The sequence below is a fragment of the Alligator sinensis genome, unplaced genomic scaffold (genome assembly GCF_000455745.1).
Source record: "Alligator sinensis unplaced genomic scaffold, ASM45574v1 scaffold590_1, whole genome shotgun sequence".
Classification (NCBI taxonomy): Eukaryota; Metazoa; Chordata; order Crocodylia; family Alligatoridae; genus Alligator; species Alligator sinensis.
Genome location: NW_005842497.1, coordinates 1,049,998 through 1,069,367, shown reverse-complemented (window position 1 = coordinate 1,069,367; position 19,370 = coordinate 1,049,998). Strand labels below are relative to the sequence as shown.

Here is a 19,370-nt window from a genome sequence, read left to right as displayed (position 1 = left end):
TTCCCTGCCAGCCCACCTCCAAAACAGCTTGAAATATTTCAGAAACATCCGAATCATTTTGGAAAATTTCCGAAACGTTTCAGATGGCCTGTTTCATTTCGGAGCCGTTTCAGAGCCCTGCGTTGCATTTTGGATTCTGTGTTTCAACCGTCAAAATATCTGAATGTGAAACGAAATGACCACCAAAATTTTGCTCAGCCCTATTCCCCAGCTCCCAGTTCAATTCCCCAGCACTGGGGTTGGAAGGAACCTCGGGGACAGATCATTGTCACTGGCCAGCTACAGGTGTCAATATCAGAGCAGTCCTTCCTCTCTCCCCCTCCCGCTCCCCCTTCTTTTTCTGCAAGCCCACCTCCAAAACAGCTCTGAGACATCCAAAATGTTTCAGAAACATGCAAATCATTTCGGAAATGTTCTGAAATGTTTCAGTTGGCCCATTCCGTTTCAGAGCTGTTTTGGAGCCCTGTGTTTCGTTTTGGATTTGGTGTTTCAGCCATCAAAACTTCTGAATCTGAAATGAAACGAAACAGCTACCGAAATTTTGCACAGCCCTACTTTGGAGGGTAGGTCTAGGATCCAGAATGACTTGGATAGACTGGAGAAATGGGTTCAATCAGTCAAATGAAGTTCAGTAAGTACAGGTACAAAGTCCTCACCGGGACAGAATAATTGCATGTACAGACTGGGAAATGAGTGGTTAGGCTGCAGAAGAGGATCTGGGGATTACAGTAGAGCCTAAACTGTATATGAGCCAACAGTGTGCTCTTGTTGTTGAGGGGGGGAGCCAGTACCATGCTAGGTTGTATTAACAGAAGGATCACTTGCAAATGAAGGAAAGGGATTCTTTTGCTGTATCTTGTACTGGTGAAGCCTCACTTGGAGCACTGTGTTCAGTTTTGGACTTCACACTTCAAAAAGGATGTGGAAAGTTTGGAAAGAGTCCAGCACAGAACAACAAAAAATATTAGGGGCCTAGGAAACAAGATTTATGAGAAAAGGGTGAAAGAGCTAGTGTTATTTAGTTTGGAGAATTTAAGTCTCCAGTAGATTTGTTAACAGTCTTCAAATACATGAGGGGTGATTACAGAGAGGATGAAGATAGGTTTTTCTTTATGGCTGTAGGGGACAGGAGTAGGAGGAGTGGCCTCAAGATGTAGCAGAGATTTAGTTTGGAAATTAGGAAGAACTTCCTGACTATGAGGGTGGGCAAGAACTGAAGCAGGCTACATAGAGAAATTGTGGAATCTCCATCCCTGGAAATTCTCAAGAGCAAGCTAGGCAGACATGGCTGGGATGGTTTAGCCAAGGATGATCATGCCGTAAGTAGGGGCCTGGACTAGATGACTGAGGTTCATTCCAGCCGAAGTTTCCTATGATTCTACAGACAGTTCACTCAAATTTTTCCATTTTACTGCTGATAAGCAGTAAAAAAGATAAGCAACGTATAGTTAAAAATATAATCAATGTCTGTTTATTATTGAAGAAATTATTGATATGGGGACAGTAGCATAATGTGGGGTGGTGAGCAGGGCACCTGTCCTGATTGCTGCCTAAGGGGAGAAACACTATAAGACCAGGGGTGGGGGATGCCTCACCCTGAGGCTACTACTTGCTTCCTGCCTGCCTGCTGCCTACCTCTGGCACACATTGCCAGCACAGGCAGCGTGTGTAGCAGAGCACAAGGCTTCTTGGAACTGTAGTTTCGTCAGCAGCTCTGGCTACTGCTGCGGGGAGAACTGATTTCCATTTTTTATGCCAAATTTAGCTTCTTTTTTGCCATCTGTCCTTGGTATAAAAAATGGGGTGAATTTCCACTGTGGTACAGCAAACTCCACTGTCAGTCTAGAGAACTACTATTTCCAGAACATCTTGCACTCGTGGACTGCCAGCCTCTCTGCTCTCTCCTGTTCCTACAGTCAAAGTCGGGGAGAAGGGTGAGAGACTGCTGCTCAGGGCACCTCTATACCTCTGCATGGGGAAAAATCCCTCTTGTTTTATGAGCCTGAACAGTTCTCTATAAAAATGGGGGAGGGCAACATATTAAACTTCCAAATTTGATTTAAGAAAAATTCTAAAGAAAAGAAACAATACTGGATTTTTTTTTTGTTATTAGATACCTAAATACTATATGGGTCCTTTCAAAACTGGGCTGAATCCTGAAATCAAAACTACTATTAATCTGGTAGAGTTTACATTAGTAAGGGCTGTAAAAACTGAGTAAGCTCTTTAGCATTTGTCTTAATTGAAGTTTATCCAGTGCTAATATATCTGAACAAATAAAGAAATTATCACAGGATAATAAGAACATGCTTCTTTTCTTCAGAGTTTGGACTTGTCATGAAGTCATTTCCTCATCTGTAACCTTTATTATGGATAGTGAGAACAATTGCATTTTGGTTAGTGGTATATTCTTGTTTAAGAAGGGTTTGCTGGCTAGATCTGCATACAGCATCACTCTGAAAGTAATGCTTTCAATTAGTTTTATTACCAATTGGCTTGTGAAAGAATATTGCAAGTATTTTTTTTATTAAGTACCCCTTTTCCTCTTCAGTACTTTATTTGTCTAGTGAATTAAATCTGCAGAAGACCGTAATAGATTTCCAGAAGATGATAAATTTAAGATGAGGTGACTTTTTCAACATACAGTTATTAAGATCCCTGTTGCCAGTATGTCTTAATCTCAATATAAATATAACTGGGAGGGGGCAGCGTTTCTGCTGTACCTGCTCTGTTCTAAAATGGGGCCTTTTATAGAGGCAGCAATGCTTGGTGAGTTCTTGAAAAATTTATGTTGTCAGCTGTTGAGCTCGTCCACGCTCAGTGTGTTTTTTGAAGAGAAGCCAAGGAATTTTTAATCAAGGAAGATTACTGAGCAGATTACTGTGTACCGAATATTTAAAAATAGACTTACTTTTATTAGCAAAACTTTTGTTTAAGCATGAAGTGTTACATTTTTTTCACTGGAAAATCAAAAACTGTTCCAATTGAAAACAGTATTAAGTTGTTATGAATGAGATGTAAAATAAAATGGTTTCTAAACATTTTTTTTCTTCCTTTTAAACCAAGAGATGGGAATTCTATACAGACATGTCAATGTAGATAAAGAGCATGTGTTGCAAATTTAAATTAAATGGAACTCGGAAAACACATGCTTTATTTTAGGGATGGATTGCTCTGTGACCCGTCAAAGTAGAAAAGTTGTGATTTTAAAAAAAAAAAGGATCTTTAAAGAATGTAACTGTTCTTGTATATGAAGTTATTCTGCTAATCTAGTCTCATAGGACCAATTGCTATTCTTTTCCCACCCTAATGAAACTAGGTCACTGATTTTTGGCACTCATCCAAGTCGTGAGATTTATTTTGTGTTCAAGCTCACTGTCTAGAAATAGTGATGCAATGTCAGCAAGGCCACTTTTCATTTCATGAACATAATTTCCAGTGCCCTGGAATTAATTTATTCACTGACCTGTTAATAACTGCAATCCGTCACTAGTTTACAGAGGCAGCGGAAGTGTCTGGAAATAGTCATGGCCACCCTATTAAGTGATTAGTTACAGGATTTCTATTCACTATAGCATTTTAGTTTTGATCATGTTGAAGAGTCTGGCTGCATATGAAAACTCACTAGCTACTTAATCAGAGAAAAAATAATTGTAACATATATTATGACGGGATAACCAATTTCAAGTGATTGCTTTACAGGATTTTATGTTGAAGGATATCTTAGAGATACTTTCTGCATGTGTTTGGAAAAAATCTGAATGTAGATTTATAAAGCATAGATTGAAAAGATGAATCTTTTAAAATGCATTATCATTTTACTATTGTACTCATTTAAAAAAGTGAAATCTCAAAATTTAGGTCAAGAACATCTAAATAAAGTCTTTGAAACTACTCCAAGCTTTGAACAGATTTTGTGCATTAAATTTTTACTCTACCAAGTTTTTTTTTAAGTCTGTTCTTTAATATCACTATATCTTTCCCAACTGCTTCCATTTCAAGTAGAGCTACAATTTTAATATACATCTCCTAAACTGGAAACTTCCCATCCCATCTAGTGGCTTCTACAAGCATGAGGATTCAAATAATGTTTCCAGGATGATAATGGAGGCAAGAATCACCTCTTCAGTCCTGGATTCCCTACCTCCATTAATTAGATTGTCTCTTGATTGGTGAGGTTTATATTATAGTCCATAGAATTCTTTGTCTTTAAATAAAGTGTTAAGTAGAGGCATTTTTTTAATAAATACAAACTATAACAATGTAGTTCATACTTCTAATGTCATATTCTTTAAAAAGAGCTTGTTGGAGGGCTTTGGTTGGTTGGTTTTGGGGATTTTGTTGTTGTTTTTGAACTTGCCCTATGTTTGGAATCATGAACAAACAAACCAGGCAAGACCTTTTATAATTATGTGTATATAATTTATGGGTGTAACATTCTTATGCAATTTTATTATTTGTGTGCACAAATTACTAGTAGACTATGTTTTCAGTCATAATGAAGGTGAGTGTAATTCTAAAAACCTGGCCCATAGCATAGCAGGCTTAAATATTTTTGGGTGTGCAGTAATTTCATCTGTTGGTGTGTAGCAGTCATAAACACTGCACACACATATTTGAGGATTAAAAAAATTCTGTATTGTAGAAATACATTTCAGTAAATGAAAGCTGTATGGACTTAGCAATTTTCATGGATGTTTGGTGTGGTCTTTCCCATGACAAGGATCAGAAGAACTCTTGCTTATAAGAAGATGATAAAATATAAAAAACAGTAAATGTTCATATTTCCATTTGTATCCTTTGAATTTAAAGTGTGCTTTTCAACTAAGCCTTAATTTTGTTCAGTTGTCAGGGGTGTGGCTGGGGAGTAAGCAATTGGGGTTTAACCATAGGGGGATCAGGAAGACGCAAGGTCAAGGGAGCGAGGATCCAGACTAGAGCCAGTACTCAGTAGAATTTGGGAGCAGCCGGGTCAGTAGGCCTGAGGTCTGCATGGGACCAGAATGCAGGCAATCACTCTAGGTAGAACCATGAGCCAAAGGGAGGGAAGCATGGATCAGTCTAAGTGTTTGCTGTAATTACTCTAAAAGGTAGCTGGTAGCTATGTAGCTTATATGGCTTTAAGTGAAAGCCAAATTTGCTGCTGTTGAATAAACAAATAATTTGAACCAGCCTATATTAGGGCTAAAAGCCCAGGCAGTTGGTCTTTGTTGAACTCACCCCACAGTGGTTAAAGAGCCTATACCCTGTTCTCAGTGCAGTTCCCATTTTTATATACCCCATACAGCATTGTGTGTCTATTTGTTTGTTGGTATAGTATCAGAAACCCTGAGAATTGTGTCCAGTTTATTACTACTGCAGTCAGTAAGAAAGCCCCTGGACTCTCGTAATCTGGATATGAAAGTACCAGATTAGCCTTCTAAAAACTCTTATTGTTCAACTTTGAAGTAAGAACTGGGTATGGAAGAAGTAAACTTGTGAAAAGAAAGAGTAGCTAGCAGGCTGATAATCTCTGGGAGGAACCTTTGTCCTTTTAAAGAGGCCTGAGTTTCATAACTAAATTAATTTGTACAACAAATTGTCACTCCTGTCTGGTGCCATTTCTTTATTCCCTATTAGATATCTATCACTCTTTTTCTCTGATGCCACAGAACTTCAGCATAGCCTTTGTGACAAAACCACAGCTTTTATTAGGCTGCCGAGATATAATTTGTTGTTGTAAATAAATATTTGTTATGATCCTTCCCTTCCCCTGGCTTTCTATGTTGTTGACAAAGAAATGTTTCCCACCCTCCTTTTTATTTGGCAGCTGAAAGCCCTGTTCAGAACTGCAGTCATACCCCTGACCAATCAAGCCTGAGGTATGGGGATGGGTGTGCAGTTATTGGGCAGGTGCCAGAGGGAGTTGGCCCTACACTGCCACCCACATCAGTGAACCAGCTTGACTAAATGGAGAAGGAAGCGATATTATCTTTGCAAATAAGTTTTTAAAAATACAGTGGTAGTATTACTGTTGTTAAGTTCCTGATGAGCTTATTATTTAACCACAGATTTTTTCTGTGCGTTTAAAATCAACATACATACTCAAATTGTCTTGAAAACTGCTGATCCTGATTGGGACCAAATTATGTTTAGTGGTTCAAATTTTAGGGAGCTAAGAGGTTTAAATGATGGTCACATAAACAAAGACAAAAAACTTGGCTAGTGATGTTTCAATTTAAGGGCTCTTTTGTATGCACTATTTCAGTGACTGATGTCAAAATAATATCACCTGATTGATTAAGAATGTTGATCAATGTTACTAGCAACTGGCTTGAACCTTGTCTGTGCACTGCATTTGCTGAGTGACTGTTGCTCTGGGGCCTAGGCCAAACAAGTGGGGTAAGGCTTCTTTGACGTTAGTCATGGTGTAGCTCAGGGCTGCATATTCTATTAATTGCATTCTAATAATGCTTAAGAACTGCGCTTTTTTGAGTCCTGCCTTGTTATGGCTGTAATGTTTGTTGTGGTAGTTGAGTGGCAATGAGGTATGCTCAGGAGAAATATGGGTTTCAAGGATGACAATGGTTGAAGATAAAAATTTTAGAAAGGTTTGTACACCTTATGTGTAAGTCAGTTCATACTTATTAACTATCAGGACAAATCTTAATGCTGGGGTTGGGTTAGGGGGTATGACAGTCACATGCATCTTGCTGCTGCAAGACTTTTACCTTCCTCTGAAGTACCCATACTAGCTAGTGATATATAGATGGTTGCATTTGTGCATGTCATCACAGCATACCCTGATAAGTTTACTTGCATCCATAGAGATCATGGATGACTCATTTTGGTACTTAGTTATATAGGTTGTCTATTTTGTCACACGTATTTCTATCAATTGTCTATCGTTGTCACACGTTATCTATCATTGTCACATGCAATTGTCTATCATTGTCATGCGTATTTCTAATATTCCAGTAGCGTGTGCACTGTTACAAACTGTAGGACTCCCTTGGGGTAAAGATTATGTGAAGTTCCAGAGGAAATTCTTAGAATGAAATTCATCAATGCACATGTTAAACACACATGAGTAGTAACACCTAGCAATACTAGTATGTTTCTGTGGACTAGGTGAAATGACAATAAGATACAGGCTAAGGATTAGCAGCCAGCTTGTGTTTGCTAAGCCTGTTCTAAAATTGACTTTGGACTTCTACTGAAAACTATATTTGACAATTTATTTTGTACTCATGTGCTCTTTTTCCTCTCTATCATCTGGAAAGGTAGAGTGTTAGGATGTCTGTGAAGGACAGGGAAGAATTGTGCTTAAAGATGGCAGTGTTAAGGTTGTGAGGTTAGGAAGCTGGGTTTGCTAAATCTTTTCCAATTTTCAGAGACTTGTTTGTTGCTTTTTAGGCGTTCAAGTATTGGTGGATTCAGTGTTCTGGAAAGGGGTAGAAGGCATTGACACTCAACCATAATTCAGCATCTATTATGTATTTTGGCAATGAATCTAAAGACAGGCTTATTACATAGTTATTGGAATAAATGCATGAAGAGCATCGGGAGCGAGAAGCAGAATCCAAGGATCCATCACACACAGCAAAATCCCCTCCTTCCTGGACATCAGAGCCAGGCAGGTCTCTCTCACTTGCTTCCCTACTGGCTCCAGTCAGTTTAAACCTCTTCAGAATGTGGTGGGCCCAGAATCCCAGGTCTTCCACTTCTGGGAAGTGCCTGTTCCATTAGGCTTCTGGGTAAAAGACGAGTGGCACCTCTTTCAACTGCTCTTTGTGTGGTTTTTCTCTGTTTAAGGAATTGGAGGCTTGCGCTCCTCAGCCAAAATTGGATTACAGCAGAGGTTAGGTAACTTTAAATTATGCCACTGGGTGGATAGTGACACTAGCCTTAAACAATTTGCAGTACTTACTGTTTCATCTTTTTGAGCCTTTGATTTAAGTAATTTACATCATTTAGGTAGCATCATAAAAGTAAAGCAGTGCTGTAATAGTAGTAATCATTTCCATAGTGAAAAAAATCAACTTTAAGAATGTGTGTAGGAGGAAAATGTTTTCCAAGAACTAACTACATTAGAATATCAATTCATCTAAATATGTGCACCTTCATATGACTGATATTTTCATTTTTAGTCATCTTTGACACTTTGTCAGAAGTTACTTGTGGTTTTATCAAACTAGTGAAAGAATTTGCCTGTTAAGATTTTTTTTCTATAAATGAAAGTAACTTGTTTTCTCTCTTCATACTAATACTTCACTGCTCTTTATGTTGCCTATTCCACTGATGAGTCAAATGATTTTATGTGCTTTTTATCAGTTGTTGCAATGCTTGGTTTAGGAGTTTTTCCCCCTTTTTACTTTTTTTTTCTTTTACTGTCATTTAATGTGAAAAGAGCCAGTTGACATATATGTATTTGTACATAAACAAATATATGGCAGATTTTATATGATAAGTGAAACTGAAAGGCAGAACATTTTAAACCGATTAAAGATATTTTTATTACAACCCAGAATTAGCCAATTAATGCATTTTTACGAGTGAGATCATTGAGGCCAAAATCTTAGTAAGATTCAAAGAAGATTATGCACTTGATAAAATAACCAAATGAAAAACAACATACACATAATGCTGAACTAAATAAATCTCTGGTCTGATCCAGTGTAAAAATTCCAGTATAGTTAACATGCCTCCTAAAGGCTATTTTATAATGCCATATCTTGATAAGCATAGTTTAAAGTAATAGAATCAGAAAATAAATATGTATAATAAATAATTTTCAAAACTGACTGCCAAGATTCAGATAAGTTGTGGAAATCTTCCCATATTTAGTTATTCCACTTTATATTATATATATATATATATATTCCACTTTATAGAATAAAAAATTAGATAATGAAAAATACCTTTCTTCAGTGATATTCTTGCCATCTTTACCTGTCTCATCTTCCAAAAGATTTGTCAATCTTGATTCTAGTTTGTCCAGAGCAACTTTACAGATGCTAAAGATCAAAGAGAATGCTCCTTGCATTTTGTCCCTATTGTGTATTTCTGTTCGATATCAAACTCTTAAGCTTTTACAGGATGGTAAGCAAAAATGACCGATTCAGGATAATTACTTCAAAATTTCACTTAGTAATGGGTTTTACCATATGCTTGGAAAAGTAACTATGTAACTTGGGCTGAACTTACTGAAATCATTATAGTTTGTGCATAAGTCACCTAACTTCAAGAAAGTGTCTACAAAAGTAGACTTTTTAGACTGAGGAATTGATGATAGAGCTATATATGAGAAAAAATGGGGTTATATCAAATTGTATCTAAAGCATTTCAGTACTTTTTCAGTTTAAAGATTATGATATTTTCATCATTTTCTCAGCAACCTCAAATGCATAGTGAGAGAGATATGGATCTGTTTACAGAGCATAATGTGCTGTACTGGCAGGTTTGAATTATTTTAGAGAGAGAGAGTAGAACATTGTTTCAAAAGCTATTATTTCAGTAAAATTGATGGAGTAAGTCAGGATTGTCCAACTTCCAATCAACCAGGGACCGTGTACCCTGCAGGCCATACTAGTAAGGACTACATGCTGCATGGGTCACACTAGGATGAACCATGGGTCCCCAGGCTGTGCAGATTCCCCTGCAGCTGCATCACACAGGCACTATCCCCTGCTGCTGTTGCTGCACTGTGCACCTGCATGAGTTACTCCCTCTGCCGCTGTGTGATGCACCCACATGGGCCTACACTTACTGCTGCACTTCTTCCCTGCACTGCCCTGTCCCTTGGGCTTGGCAGGTGGGGGAGGAAACAGCAGCCAGAGGAGGGAAGGTGAAGCTGGAGCCTCCTGCTGCTCTTGAAGCTGGAGTGAATGAGTGGTGGCCTGGTGGCTGAACAGAAGCCCAAGGATTGTAACTTAAACCCCTGCGGGCTGCACACTGCCTGCACGCTGTCAATTGAATGGCCCTGGATTATGTATGCAGTTCTTAGATTTTTGTCCATATACACTTTCTATTGTGGGTGTACACATACTCAAGATCAGACTTCTTTGCATTACTAGTTTGCCTGTGCCTGTCCTTCCTCAAGCTCTGACCCAAGGGAATAAAGGCAATGTGCATGTCCTATCACTTAGTTCCTCTAAAGTGTTTTGGCTTGAGATGGAACTTCTATTTTCTGATTCATATTGTTCTGGTCTTAAGCCATTTCAAAACTTGCCTTTTGTGTACCTGGTCTTTTTTCTGTTTTGTCCTTTCTTATTTTCTTTGACTTGGAGCACGTGTTTGTACCACTTCCCCAGTGTTCTTGAGAAAAATGATCCTGCTCACCATTTCCCCAAGTACCAAACCCAGAAACTGAGGTGGTTAAGCTGCTCTGGAGGCACTCTCCACTGCCTCTGGTGTGCTGGAGACTAAGGCCATGCACAAGCTTTGATTTCTAGCAGTAGAAAATTTCCACCACTAGAAACAATTTTGGAAGAGGGAGCAATACAATCATTCAGTCTGCAACTGCCCCTTCTCCCCTACTCCTTGTGCCGTCTTGAAATCAGGAGATAGTGTGGGGAACAACCACGGCTCTAGTCCTGTTCCCAAGGCTCTTTGGCTCCTGACATCAGAGTTCCCAGTGTGAGAAGTGGCAAGGGGACTTGCAATGCTGCTCTGCACACCATAAGCTGAATGGAGGAAACAACACTGTGTTTAACTGTCTGCTTCTCAACTGAGTTCCCAGTGCATGAGGAGCCAGTAGGGAGCAGCTGGTGGCTGCTCCTCCACTCCCTTCCTAGTCTACACAGGATTGGACAGATTCTTTATGGAAAGGGGCATCGGCAGCTATTGAGCATGGAAGTTAAGGATACAGCCTCTGAATTGGAGCTTCCTACACTTTAAATGCTGGAGGCTGCAAAGTGAGAGAAGAAGTGGAAAAAAAATCCTGGTCATACCCAGTTCACTCTCCCTTTCAGCATCCATTCTGACACTGACACACAGGATACTGGGCAAGATGGACTTACAGTCTGACCCAGTAAATAGCAGTTCTTATGTTCCTATGCCCCCCACAACTTCTCCAAACTTGGGTGACCCAATCTCTGAAAGGCACAGGAGGCTTTCCCTGTGGTGCAACTCCCCCCTGGTCCCTAGGAGGAGCTAAGCCACAGGAAGTTTACAAGTGTTTATTCTCCTGAGAGCAACCTCTTCTGGGTTGGAGTTGGGTTGTTTTTCTCCCAGTACCTCCATTTTTGGTCCAGGACAAACAGAAGCATTTGTACACTTGTGGTTTCTGCCTGGAAATTCTCCTGGTAGAAGTGTAATGCTTGTACATGGCCAGAGCTTGCGGAAGCAATGGTGAGAATTGCTGCAGGGCAACTTCATCCCCTCCTTTCCAGGTTTAGTGTGAGGAATAGAGGTGGGTAGGCTTCCTGGCAAGCACTCTTAAAAGTGCTGCAGAAAGGTATAAATGTACCTTTCAGGAACATTTCCTTTTCTTTCCCATATTTCTCCTCTTAGTCTCTATTGTTTTTCTTGGTGAGACAGAGGCACTGCTGACCTATGCCACATGGTTTTCACTACTGAGTCAGGCTTTGTTTTCCCCCCGCCTCTGTTCAGCCATTTTGTAGGGAAGCAGAAAGCCACTAGAATTGGTATATCGATTTCTGAAATCACATCTAAGCAGTGCTGCTTCCAGGCTTTCAGAGTACCCAAGCAGATTGCTTTGGCAGAATGTGGTTAAGAAAGAGCTGAAGAGAAGGAAGCGGAAACTGCCCTTAATCATCTTAGTGTAGAGCATTTAAAGGCAGGGCACATGCATACTTTACAGGTGCTGCTAGGGCCAAAAAAATGTTGAGTTTTAAGTGCTTGAGATATGTGCCTGCAGTGGAATGTACATGTGCACTACACATCTCCAAGAACTCTAGCTACTTGTAAATAATCTCTCTGTACATGAGCTAAATTAAGTTGTTTTGTGCTGTTAGGCAGCACAAAGTATATTTATTAGAGGTAGAAGTCCCTTTGCAAGACAGTTATTATTGCTGGTTACTGGTTGTAATAATAAGTAGTTATGTAAAAAGGCTCATTCACATTATGTTTAGATAAGACTGTTTCAGCTACTTCTGAAATTATTAAGGGTGCACTGATAAAGATTTTCTTGGCCAATACCGATAGCTGACCAGGCATATCAGCTGATACCGAGATCCGATAGTCAATTTACAAGAATGCAGCCTGGCAGCATGTAGAGCAGCATCCGGCCAGTAAGTCTGGTGGGGGGAAGGGGCATGGGAGGTACAGATTTGAGGCCCCCATGGTGAGAGAGTGAGTGGGGCAGGGGCTGGTGCTAGGACAGGGACAGGCACTGCCCAAGCAGGGCAGTAAACGTGACGCCGGGAGCAGGATGGAGCAGCTGGTGGCTTGTTTGGGGGACAGAGGGGGTGGAGAGGGAGTGTGTGTGTGGGGGGGTGGCTCCCCATTGCTGCTCACACCCCCATGGGAGGCAACGGGGGATGTGCCCCCCAGATTTGTGCACGGGGTGAGAGCGGGCTGCCCTCTGCAGGCTCCGGGCCAGGGGCAGTGCCAGCCTCTTGGCAGTGAGGCTGGGAGGGGGTGGGGCAGGCTCAGCTGTGTGGGGCAGGTGGCGGTGCTGGGAGGGGTGGCTATGGGGGGGTTACAGGGTATTTTGGGGTGTCTATAGTCCCCAGCCCCCCCTACCACCACCCCTGTTTGGGGCACTCATTCTGCTGCCTTTCCCTTGTGTGGCCAGCACAGAGCTCCTGAGGGAAAGGGAGCTGAGCAAGTGCCTCGGGCAGGGGTGGTGCTGGGGAGGGGGGGACTTGTGGGGTTACGGACACCCCTCCTAGCGCTGTTGCCGCCTACCCCACGCAGCTGAGTGTACCCTGCCCATGCCCCCTGCTAGCAAGAGGCTGAAGCAGCCTCTGGCCCCGAGCCCATAGTGGGTAGCCTGCTCTTGCCCTGTGCACAAATCTGGAGGGCGCATGCATCCCCCGGGGAGTGCACGTAGCAGTGGGGAGCCACCCACCTCCCTCCCTGAGCCCCATTCCCCACCTCCATCACCCCAGGATGAGCCGCCTGCAGCTCCATCTTGCTTCCAGCCCTGGGGTCGTATTCACCATCCTTGCTGGGCAGTGCCTGCCCCTGCCTCTGCCCCACTCCCTCCCACACCATGGAGACCTCGATCTGCACTCCCCCTCCACGTCTCTGCCCCCGACTTACTGGCTGGACGCTGCTCTCCAAGCTGCTGGGCTGCATTCCTGGCTGCATTCATGCTGTGGCTGCTCACATACACATGGCATTTATCAGTGATATTATCAGCAACACTGGCCAAAAAAAAGCCAGTGGCCAATAATGTTAATTTTCCTTTTATCGGTGCCAATCTGATATACCACCGATATATCGGTGCACCTCTAGAATTTACGGCATTCTTCAGGATGCTCACAAGGAATTAATAGAGAATGATGAGCAGGGATCCTGGTTTTCTCTAATTAAAAATTGCAAATTCTCTGGTTAAAAACCCAAAATCTGTGATAAAAATAAAAGTCCCCCCACAGCCCCTCCCAGTGCTGCTGGTGCCCCACACTCCTCCCCACAGTCTCAACAGCCCTTCTGATGCCCCTTGCAACAGCCCCCCAGATCAGACCCGCTGACACCCACCCCAGCAGGTAAAGTGTGTGTGGGGGGAAGGGGCAGGGCAGGGGAAAGGGAAGGTCCTGGGGGGGGCTAGATCAAGAAGGGGGGAGCGTGCCCCTCTACCCACTCCCAGGAGCAGGGCCAGGGGGTGAGGGCAGGGGTGCCACTCTGTGGGCCACACACATGCCAGCTGGCCTGACAGGAGGTTTTCACACGGAGGCCGCCACTGCAACTCTGCTACTGCGCCCTGCACTACCATCCCACGGCCACCTGAATGGCTTTGTGGGCAAGTGGTGCAGGGCGTGGCAGCAGCAGTGGGTTGGCAACCACCGTGTGCGGGCCACATATGCGCCACCTGGCCGAGGAGTGAAACGGGGGGCTTGCATGCAGCGGCATGCCCCACAACCGGCTGCAAGGCTCCGCAGCAGTGTGGGGTGGTGGCGGCTGCATGCAGGGTGGCGGGGCTTTGTGGGCAAGTGTTGCCACCATGGAGCCATGCCCTTCACCCCTGAATCTTAGAGGTAAGTGGGGCTTGGGGGCTGTGGGGCAGGGCTGGAGAAGATGGTAGGGGGCTGAGGGAGTGGGGTGTGCTGCCAGCCCCAGGCGGCACATCGCAGCTGGGAGCAGGATCGGGGTGAGGGAAGGGGTGCCCCTCTGCAGGGGGCTTTGTGGGCAAATGATACGGGGGGCAGTGTGGTGGTGCCTGCCATGTGTGGGCCCCACACATGCTGCTGCTTGGGGGAGAGGGAGACTGTTATGCAGCTGGAGCACCGTGCCCGGGTTTGTGTGGCTGGCCGTGGGGGCCAGCGGCAGTGTGGTGGCAGCCGGGTGGCACACAGCCATCCCCACCACCATCCCACACCATGCAGCAGCCACGGCCACCACCACACTCGTGCTGCCACCCAGCGGCCAGCTGTACAGCTCTGGGCACGGCTCCGCAGCAGCAGTGGGAGGTTTTGTATGCAGCAGCTATCACTGCTGGCCCGAGCTGCCCCACAAGTAAGCAGTAGTGGCTGCTGTGTGCCAGCGGTGATGGCTGCTGCGTACAAAACCTCCCGCTGCCACCGTGGAGCCGTGCTCAGAGCTGTGTGACTGGTGCAACGCGGCGTGGTGGTGGCCGGGCTGCATGCAGCCATTGTTGAAGCATGTTTTAAGGGTTTTTTATTTTTGGTTGTTCCCTCTTTAACTTCTGTCTTTCTGAACAAGTGACATAAAAATAACATTGTGTATTTGAAACTCTAGTATTGGAAGCAGTTTTTAACAATGACAATTTAATACTGAAAAGCTAAAAGAGAAGTAATGATAATGACAAGATTCTTGTTAAACCTTTTGGAAAATAAGTTAAAGAGCTACCTAGATGCAGAGAGGGAAAAGGGATAGGGGGAGATAACAATTAGAATAGGGCATCTAGTAACTGGATCCCACTTCCTTTTGACAATAAAAGGAAAGGAATCTAGGCCAAGTAAAGAGGTTTTATCAGGGCTTGGTGGGTTGTTATCTACTAATTTCTGGGAGGTTAGCAGGGCATGTGGCTTTACTAGAGCTGATGGCTTTAGATCTGGTTGCAATTTATGGGTTATGAAATATAAACCATCTAAAATGAAAATGGGAAGGCTCTTTTAACCTTTTTCCTTTCTTTTTTTACCAAGAGTTTTATGAATATACTTCCCTTTTCATGACTGATTCCAAATAAATAATAGGAGTAATAATAAAAAAATAAATAGCTGCTTCTTTTCAGCTTAAGAAAATCAAATTCTTTTTTTTTTTTCTTCATTTCGACGGTACCAAGTCACTGATCAGTGTTGTGAATAGATGAGATAGTGTTTCATGATAACTTACAATTTTATTTGACTTAACAAGATTCTGCCTTGCCTGTGGTCTTGTAGTTAGGGCTCAAGTTAGTGGTAAAAAGCAATTGACTGGTCAAAAGTGTTAAAAATATATCTATTTAAAAAAAACAACCCATAATTATTTTCAAGAGTTGTTAATAAGATAGAACATGTTTATAGTCATCTCAAAAGTGCCAGAAAATTTGTTTCTTCATAATACTCAAGATTGAACGTGAAAGCAAAGTTAACCTTGACTATTGAGGTGATAACTTAAAGCAGAAAAATGCTCTGAGTCCCATTTCCTGCTAGTTGAGTAATAGTATGTTTTTGTACCTGACAGCCTTCAGATTCTTTCAGGGCCTGTCAAGGGTTTCTCTATAGATCAGGCCATGAGACTTGAATCTGGTCCTCACATACCTCACGAGAATGCTGTTTGAACCTATAGCAATGAGCTCTTGGCTGTCTCTCCATGAAAACAGTTTTATTGTGTCAGTCATATTATCAAAGTTATTGGTTGAAATCCAGATATTCTGGACACTACCTTCTATTCAGATAAAGTAACTACATGCCCACAAGTGAGAGAGCTTATCTGGACAGCTCAAAAAATTCAGTTACTGATGAATGAGTTCGTTTTCAGTCTGCCATGGAATGATGCATGTCCATGAACACCTTACATTCCCCAGTAGGCAGGCACAAAGCCTCCCAAATTACTGGGGAATGCTTTCTGGAGTTCTGGGTGAAGTGAAGTGTCTCTGCAATATCCTTCATGCATGCCTGTGCCTTTCAGGTAGAATTTAGACATGAATTCACATTGAAAATATATCTATTTCATCTTAACTAAATCATTGTTGTTAACATTTATGCATTTGTCAAAGTATTAGAATTACTACACAGATAAATAGCTTGGAATACTTCAAACCTGTGTACTTTATATGGTAAACTAAAATAATAAATTTTTTATGTAGTAATTCAATATTCAAGTGTGTGCAAATAAGATGGCATTTAACATTTATATTTAGGTCTCTGTAACAAAATAGTTTTTGCATTAGATCACTGCTTTCTTGACCCCATCATCTCTTTCTATGTAGGGCCTACTGGTCAGTTAAGGATTTGTATCATATTTTAATCCTCCTTTTATGAGGGAGTTTATTTGGAATAGTTTCTCAGACATTTAGAAAATGTCTATTATATGTATCACATTGTCTCAGTGGGATAAAAACTTGTTGAACTATGATCTACATCAGCTTCTTATTTTATAGTCTTGTGAAACAGTGCTTGGATATTATATTATACAGAGTTAAGTTAGTGCAGTAAAACGGGAGTTTTGTGTTGGAGATGATGGCATTTCTGTACCTGGATAATTGGTTTGCAGTTGAGTAAAGTTTGCAGTAAAGTCTTTTTTTTTTTTAATTTACCGCTTTCTCCAAAGCTTATACACTTCTAAGTTTGCATGCCTGGTTTACTTTTAAAGGTGACTGACAAGAAAAAAAATGACCCTATGCACTATTTTGCTTTTTTATGATGCATAAAGAAGTATTGAAGAGTTGTAAAGGGTTTTCTCTGTTTGTTTTTTTCCCAGTAGAGATACAGCTCTATCTAGCTTAGATGTTTCTTTGATTACTGGAAAACTTGTATTGTAAAGGGAGTAAAAGCTAAGCACTTGAGAGAGAGAGCGAGAGAGAGATTTGTTAAAATGTTGGTTTTTGTTAACAGCTGTTTTATTTCAGTAAAAGGTATTAATTTTATTAAGAGCCTAAGAGCCTTAATCCTAACTGAGATTTTATTGTGCTAGGGGCTGCACAAGTACAGAACAGTATGATTGTATGCATTTAGGGGAGAGGACAGCTGTGTACAAGAGAAAAGACAACAGAAGGAGACATACAGGCAGAGAACTAACTACAAGAAAACATAAGACAGAAGGGAATGGTAAGGTGGAATTTTAAGGCAAACAATGAAACTAGCTTTTTACAGTTTTATGGAGAGCTCCTTAAGTGTGAAGAGCAACATGGGATAAAGCACAGAGGTGCTTATTTTAAAATCTAAAATGAAATATGTAGGCTGGCATTTTGGGTTGGTCAGAGGCAGAAGTCAACATCTTGATACTGAATCAAAGATGATGAACAAGATGGGGATGGGTCATGCAGTGCCTTCACAGTAAAGACAAATATCTTGGTTTTAAGAAGGGGTAGTGGCTTTGGAAGAATTGCAGGAGAGTGGTGCCATCAATAAAATAATCTAGGAAATTATTTGACTTTATAGACAAAAAGGAAGTTTTTCTTGAAACTAAAGTTTACCTTTCAACTAAATTTGAGAAATGTACATCATTTGAAGCTCTCATTCTTCAGGAAAACTGGAGACCACAACTGATGTCATTGATAGTTTCAAAGTGAAAAACAAATATGAAAGAAAACTTTTAACATATGCTTTCTCCCGTTACCCTTTTCGGAAGGAGTAAGAAATGTATAATAGAATACAACACAAACAGGAGGGCACAAAACCACATTTTATATAGTATCTTTTCCAGGAAATTTTGAAAAGTATACATTTTAAATAGCTTCTCATTACTCATTTAATTTTTTATCATAGTAACACTGTAAAAAAGTAATTGCTAATCTGAAGTATTAGGAATATAAATACCATAATCCTAATCTTTGCTGATTTTGTTTTTATCGTTATAACTGGTCTGTTAAGAACCAGTGTGTGGTCTGTCTCGCATACTGGTTTTGGCTAGGACATGAATCTGAAGACCAGGGTAGCAGACAGAAGCAAATAGCAAACTGAGAGCTGAGCTCAAGAGCCAACGGCAAGGAGTCGAGAGCCAACATCAGAGCTAGACAAATGCAGGAAGCAGGGTCAGAGCTTTGGGGCTAAACAGCTTGGGAACCGTGACAAGAGCAGGGAGTCAGGACATTAATGGAGTCAGAGATCTGGGAGGAGTTGCAGCCTTGTGGAGTTCTTTTAACAGACAAAGCTCAACAGAGAGGACTGGACTTATATTTTGGACTCAACTCCCTTCAAACAGTAGGGCAGTCCAGGAGTCAGGTGGTTCCTATCAAGCTTTAAATTGGTTTACAAGGCCCTACTCCTAACATTATGCCCTCTCCCTCCTTCAGGAGGCTCCTCTGAGGTTCATGAGTAAGGTTTCTCTAGGTATGTCCAGCGAACCTCCTAGACCAGCTCAAAAACTCTTGCTAGATTTCCAGGGCTGTTTTAACTGCTACCCCGTGCAATATACCAAGTACAGTAATATCCACTTTTGGTCAGGGTCTTGCCAAACTATATACTCTTCATATGCATGGACCAATGTGGGTGGTAGTGACAGGAAGTAGTCGATGTAAGATTTTAGCAAACATATGTGAAATATCGTGTGGATATTCATAAGGATTAGAGGTTATAGGGTATTAGATTAATTTGTTTGCTTAATCTGGAAAGGCTTTAAGAACTCTTGATCTAACTTGGTAGGGGGCCAGACCAAGTAGAAGTCCCATGCTGACAGCCAGATGCAATCAATTACAGCAAGAACAGGGGTCATTGAGTTAGGCTACTCCTTTATAGCAAACATCAGTAAGAAATTATCTTTAGTTCTTCCTGTACCTGGGCGAGTATATTATTCCTGGACCCATGGAGATGAGTGGAAGATCCACATGGACGTGACTGTGGAATTACATAGCTAGTAGGGGTGTGCGAAGCAGGCAGTGTTTGATTCGGATTCGTTGATTCGGATCACTGTTCCAATTCGATTTGGCCGGATCTGAAGATTTGATGTTGTTTTGAGAATTGGTGATTCGGCCATAGACACAGCTTTAAATGTTTTTTCTGCATACCTCAAGGTACCAGGCACGGCTTGTGAATGCTGAGCTGGTGAGGCGGCTAGGAGCGTGCCACTGGGGGGGGGGCCTGCACACTTGGTGACAGACT

General features: G+C 41.9%; 1 protein-coding gene across 2 annotated transcripts in view; it reads left to right on the top strand.

The window, feature by feature from the left end:
* AUH (AU RNA binding methylglutaconyl-CoA hydratase) overlaps nt 1-19,370 on the top strand; it is a 176,955-nt gene that overhangs the window by 92,824 nt on the left and 64,761 nt on the right. The window lies entirely within an intron of this gene.